The 6,199-nt window shown below is 32.9% G+C and overlaps 1 long non-coding RNA gene across 1 annotated transcript; it reads left to right on the top strand.

Annotated features, from left to right (window-relative positions):
* The first annotated feature begins 3,003 nt into the window (after window positions 1-3,003).
* Window positions 3,004-5,719, top strand: LOC102669217 (uncharacterized). Its single transcript, XR_416817.3, has 3 exons — window positions 3,004-3,441; window positions 4,793-4,927; window positions 5,211-5,719. It is a non-coding gene; the product is annotated as an uncharacterized lncRNA (long non-coding RNA).
* The last annotated feature ends 480 nt before the right edge of the window (window positions 5,720-6,199 follow it).

Below are 6,199 nucleotides of genomic sequence, written 5' to 3'. Positions count from 1 at the left end.
TAAAAACTCTTTGGTAAAAGGTTTTGTCAAAAATTCATGTGCTATTCAAAGTTTTGAAAAAACTTTTTAATACTTATCTTGATTGAGTCTTCTCTTTATTCTTGAATCTTGAGTCTTGAATCTTGATCTTGATTCTTGAGATCGTAAACCTTGAATCTTGATTCTTGTCTCTAGACTTTCTTCTTGAGTTCTTGAATTCTTCTTGATTCTTATCTTGAACTCTTGAATTGTTCTTGATTTGCTTGAGTTGTTCTTTGATTGATCTTTGAGCTTTTTATCATCACATTTGTCATCATCATTGTTATCATCAAAACACCTTTGAATCACCTTTGATTCACCATGAAGCTTTGCTTCTACAATTTTGATTCCGCAAGTCAGAAACATTGCTAACAAAGCGTTTTCTTTTTCCTTTACACTATGCAACTATTTATTGGTATCAGATATCAGGTGTGCATCTTAGATATAGATTAATTGCTTACTTTGTTTTAAGATGATGCCTAGGATGTTACAAATAATCAATTCATCATTGTTGTTTTCTTGCATTTTTTTAGGCAAAAAAACAACAACATCCCAGTTGCACAAATTAATATCCAACTCTCTCAAGCTTTCTAGTTTCAAACTGTGGGCGCTGAATATGCTTTATCTTTCCGAGGTAATTTCTTTTACTTTCTTAGTGAATTGAAATAAATTTCTAACGAATACCTCATCCTGTGATATGTCTATGTATCTGTTTTCGCTTTCTTAGCATTCGATGTTCCAAGCCATTACAACATCGGTGGTTGTCTAAATTAAACATATTTCCGTGTATCTGTTTTCTGTCTTTTTTAAAAGCAAAAAAAAATTTGTGTTTGTGTTAATTTTCAATGTTTCAGAATGATTTCAGCGTCGCTTTTGCTTCTTTTATTGGAATTTTTTAATTGGAAGATTACATCATGGATTTTTTAAAACTATAATCTCATTGATATTGATTGATCAATTTTTTTGTTTCATAATAATTTCGTTTGGATGTGATGTAAATTGGGTTTAGATTAGTAGAGTGATTCCTAGGTTTGGGACAATTTTCTTTTCCTCTGCTTTCGCAAGTAGAAAACATTTTAAATTTTTTATATGTATGGAATCTGCCTACCGGCCAACTGAAGTGAGAGTAATTCATAGAAGCACATATAGAGATAATTTTACTTTTTATAGAGGTTTAATTGGATTTTAATGATTTGGTATGGCTATATAATCACGGGAGAATTTTCAATTGGTATTATACTGATTTATCTATAGAAATTTCCAACTTTTGCTGCCCTACATGTTAATGTCTGTGGTTAACATATGACAATTCTAAGAAGATTTGACCTTCCTCTGCAATGGAATGACATAGTCCTCGACACTAGCATTGGTGACAAATACATTGTTCAACCTTGGTACCAGTTTCTCGCGGACAACGATTTTATCTATGGAGATGAAGTTTCATTTTACTACAGCCGTTATGATAAAATTTGAAAGATTGTCATATGCTTTTGTTTGGCAAGCTGCTGTAAGTTTTCGATGATATTTGTAATTTGAGTAATGTCTTAAAAAAATTAAGAATTTATCAGAAAAACTAGAATGGTAGTTATATTGACTAAATTTTATTTGTATTTTGTTATTTTATAAACAATGTTGTGTAGTTTGAATACCAATTTTATTATGAATATTAAGTTTTTTTTACTTTAGCAATAAAATTCCTTTTATATCTGTCTTGCAAAAAAAAAATTGCTAAATCATGAATCAGATGACCCGTATGTATGCACGAGTTGCAGACCAGTTATATATAAAACATATATTTATCTCTTGCATTTGTAGAAGATAAAGAAACCATTTATACCAATTATTATACTAACGATAAAAAGTACTTTTCCGAAGGCTTAAAAGAGATTTTAATTCTTGTAACTAAGCGTTCTTTTCTCCTATAAATTTTTTAGAATAATCTCCGCTTAGTTTCAAACATTTCATTTTTAGTCGTTACTGTCAAAACCCATTAAGTCACCATTAAATTGTTGACACCATATTGACTTCAACATATGCACCACATTAGTAAAAATGACGGAAGCAAAAACTGGCACATCGATGATGGAAAATCACCGATAGTGCTAAGTACATTAGTGTTGCCACATCATGGTTAATCTAGAGAAACTAAAAAAATTTTAATAAAAAGAAGGAATTTATAGCTGCTAAAAGAAAAAGAAAATTATGAAGACAAAAAATGAAAAAAAAAACAATATATAGACCAAAAAAGTGACAAATTTACTGGCACAAAAAAAACCTTAAATATAATGTATATTTTTAAATAAAATTTCATATAAAGTAAAATTCTTAAATAAAAATATTTTTAACAATCACACATTCTATCAACCTTCTTTATCTTTTTTTTTTCTTACAGAAACTAAGTTGTCATTTCATTCATAATCATTTGGAAAATACAAGAAGGAGCACTTTTAAAAACATGGAAGCAAGGATAATTGGTAGCCACCCTTGCTAGAGCTTGAGCAACTTCGTTCATTGACTTTCCTCCTTTCAAAGAACTTCAAAAGTTTGATTACAAGATAATATAGATTGACACCGATGGATTATGGAGCCACATTCTAGAAAATTAACAGCTTAACTCTTAATCTAGTCTACCACTCCTTTGCAGTCCATTTCAAAAGCAACATCATCCAATCCCATAGAAGTGACAAACTACAAAGCTGTTAGAAGGGAAATAGCTTCACCTTCCATAGTTGATAGGCATGGTTGAAAAACACTTGCTCGAGCAAGAATCATTTTCCCATATATAATGATCACAACATGATTACTCTCGATCAAGGAGAGAACCACTACTAAAAATAGGTTTTTACGACGTGCTTTCAAAGACGGTTCTCAAAAATTGTCTTAGTATATATGATGGTAATATTTTTGTAAATACGAAAATTTTCAATAAATACAATTTTACAAAAACCGTCTTAAAAGACTTTCATTCTAATACGGTTTTGTAGAAATCGTCTTTTACAAAACCGTCTTACAAATGAATGGTTGTCATTTGGGGATTTAAAACCTTTTTTCCTTTCACTCTCATGAAATCCAACAATGCTTACTCACATAGTCACAAACCCTACCCATGACACCACCACATTCTCTTGCTTCCCCCTCCCTTACACCATGCCCAAATCGCGTGACTGTCGCGTAACCGTGGTCAACCTCGTCACCTCCTTAGCCCGCCGTTGCATCTCATTTATCTACAATGACGCTCTAACTCTCTGTACCCCTCTAAGAACTGCCACCCTCGGCCGCGGAAGAGCTCGCACTTCTCCCGGCTCCAAAAACATACCGCAATCAACTGCGCGATGTGGTAGAGGACGCATTCTGTTATGCTCCATGCTTCTTGCGTGGTACCCTATGATCCGATTCTTCTTCTTTTTTCTTCGTCACAGATAGGTCTCTCTCTCTCTTTCTCTTTCTTTCCCCTATTTTTTCTTTTCGATTAGGGCACAAGTCAATTTCAATTTTTTCAGGCTTAAGAAACTCTATTGAGAAAATGTGTATGTGGGTCTTTGGATTCATGATATCGATAATGCTTCTCGACAAAGCATTGATATGGTTCTTCTCACCAAACAATATTCTCTCTTTTCTTCCTTTCATTTTTTTCTCATTTTACTAATGTAAGGCTTGCTTCCTCGATAGATTGTAATAATAAAAGCATGATTTCATTTTTTTTCAAATTTCAATTTGTTACTATGCAGAGACCTATGGATGATATTTGTGAAAAACTTCTCTGCATTTTTACCAATTGGTGGTGATGGTAGTTGGGTCTGTGAAAAGCAAGACAAACATGTTTTAGATGTTCAATGTTCTGTTATGGTGAACCTATGTCGAGAATTTGATTTCTTTTATTGGTATCTTAGGCACATGAAAGAATTCCTTCAAGTAAATATAAGTAGGTTCTATAAAAAAAATTAAATATAACTAGGTGACCTTAGGACTTATTTGTATTAAATTAAAATTAAAATAGTTTGAAAGTTGGTGCTAATTTAACTGGTAGAAAGTTGGTATGTTCATCATTCTCCCAATCTCATTTTAATTGATAAATAAGTGTTAGTACTATAATTTCATGATTATTCTATCAGGTATTTGTTGGCATGTCGTTAAGAACATATTTAGATGCAGCTTGGAAGGATGGAAAGGCTCCAATTGATCCATCTACTTTGGTAATATACATTCAGACTTAAGTGGTTTGTAGATGGAAATTGGAGGTTTGAGAATTCTAGTGCTGACCAGCTAGTATTGTCGATTAGGCTTGAGTAAATTCATTGTAATTTGCTGGTAGGAAAATAACCATTTATGAATTTTGCTTTGTTTTTAAAAGGTTTCATATGGTTCTTTAATTTTCAGAGTGTTTTGTTATCTCTTGGTCGTAGTTGTGATGGACCACAATTCTACTTCTTTCTATTTTTTTTTCTTTTTGGACTCCCTAGTTTTTTAATAAGCACAACCATTGCAAGTTGTCAAGTAATTTAATAATATCATACTAATTTGTAGCAGCTGCTAGCTACTGCATGTTAGTCAACACCTTCTCAAACTATATATTTATTTCCCTTCCATTCTTCTTATGAAACAAATTACTGATTGTTACATTACATGCGCACCTGAATTTAACATTCATGGATTGTCTGGTTAAAAATAAACATTGATCTATTTTAATTTATTTTCTTTTTTTATTAATTATGCATGACACTGACATGTATGTGGTTGGGGTTCACACCTTATTGTGGTACATTTTCTATTTCAGCTTGACTTTAGCATTTGACTCGTGAAGTAATATAATCCAAACAAGCTTCAACAACATTCTTTATGCTCAACAAGTCTTCACAGTTTCAACCAATGACCTTCACCTTTCTCTCTGCGTCCTCTCCCTTTAATTCAGGTTGGTTAACTTAGATTTTTTTGAATTATTGCTCAGTTAGTAACAGAATTAAGGTGCTTGTGTCTTTGATTTGCTACACTTCTGCGTTGAACACTAGAGCTGTAAGCATCATGGTATGCTTAAGAAACAAAATTTATAAGCATAGAAGGGTGTAGGAGCCTGTCTTCATTGCAACATGAACTTTATTTTATTTGAAAGAAATTTTATTTACAAACAAAAAACTTCAAGTTTGGTTAACTTATTTTGTTTTATGATATATTTACCTATTGATCATGTTTTGTAGCCAAGAGATGATGGAAAAGGATCTTTAGCACTAATCACTTTACAGGAAGAATTTTCAGGCTTTATGTTTGTTCTTAAGCAAAATGAAAATACTTGGTTCAAGTACAATGTAAATGACTTTTATATCCCTCTCTCAAGTTCTAGTAGCTTTCTTAATAGTGATTGAGACAAGTATTGTGGAACCTTATGCATAAACTATTGTGATACCTGAGACTTCTGTGCGATCAAAGACATAGTCCTTATTGGATCCAAAAATATGCTCAGGAATAGGCACACGGTATGAACTATTATGCCAAGGTTTTAACTAGGAATCTCATAAATCTGGAAGATGGAACATAGAGCTTAAGGAAATGGCTTCAAAACTAGCATCACTTGGTTTCACTATGGTTTGGTTGCCAACACCTACTGAATTTGTTTCACCAGAAGGGTACATGCCAAAGGATTTATATAATTTAAATTCCTGGTACTAGATTAGAAGCATTCCAATTCTTCTATAGTTATTTATTTCAATCTTATCTGAATACTTTGATTTGATAGAAGGTTCAATGTTAGGCAAATTACTTATGTTCTACAGTGCTTACACATTCAGCAGCATATGCTAAATGGACTTTCAAATATTTTCAGCTACTGGTTTATATAATACATGAGAAAAACAAAAAAAAAATAATATCAAGGAATAGATAAGGGAGATGCTAGATACACCCAACATTATTGCCGGTGCACCCAACACTTAAGCAGAAAAGACTTTTATATCCCTGCCAAATTTATTTAAAAACTCTACACCCAGCACCCAGTCGTTTCTTCTTCTTCTTCTTTCACGCCATTTCTTCTTTCTTTCACCGTGACTAGATTTCTTCTTCTTCTTCTATGCGATTCTGCAACCTGGAGTGGACTGTTGCTGCCAGCAGCGTGGGTCGCTTCTTCACCATTGTTGGCGGCATGGTGGTGGTGCTGTTGTGCTGCTCTGCTCTGCTTCTTCCTCGCGCGTTC

This window comes from Glycine max, chromosome 11 (genome assembly GCF_000004515.6).
Source record: "Glycine max cultivar Williams 82 chromosome 11, Glycine_max_v4.0, whole genome shotgun sequence".
Taxonomy (NCBI): Eukaryota; Viridiplantae; Streptophyta; class Magnoliopsida; order Fabales; family Fabaceae; genus Glycine; species Glycine max.
Note: the sequence above shows the minus strand (reverse complement) of the source record. Positions and strands in the feature narration are given on the sequence as shown.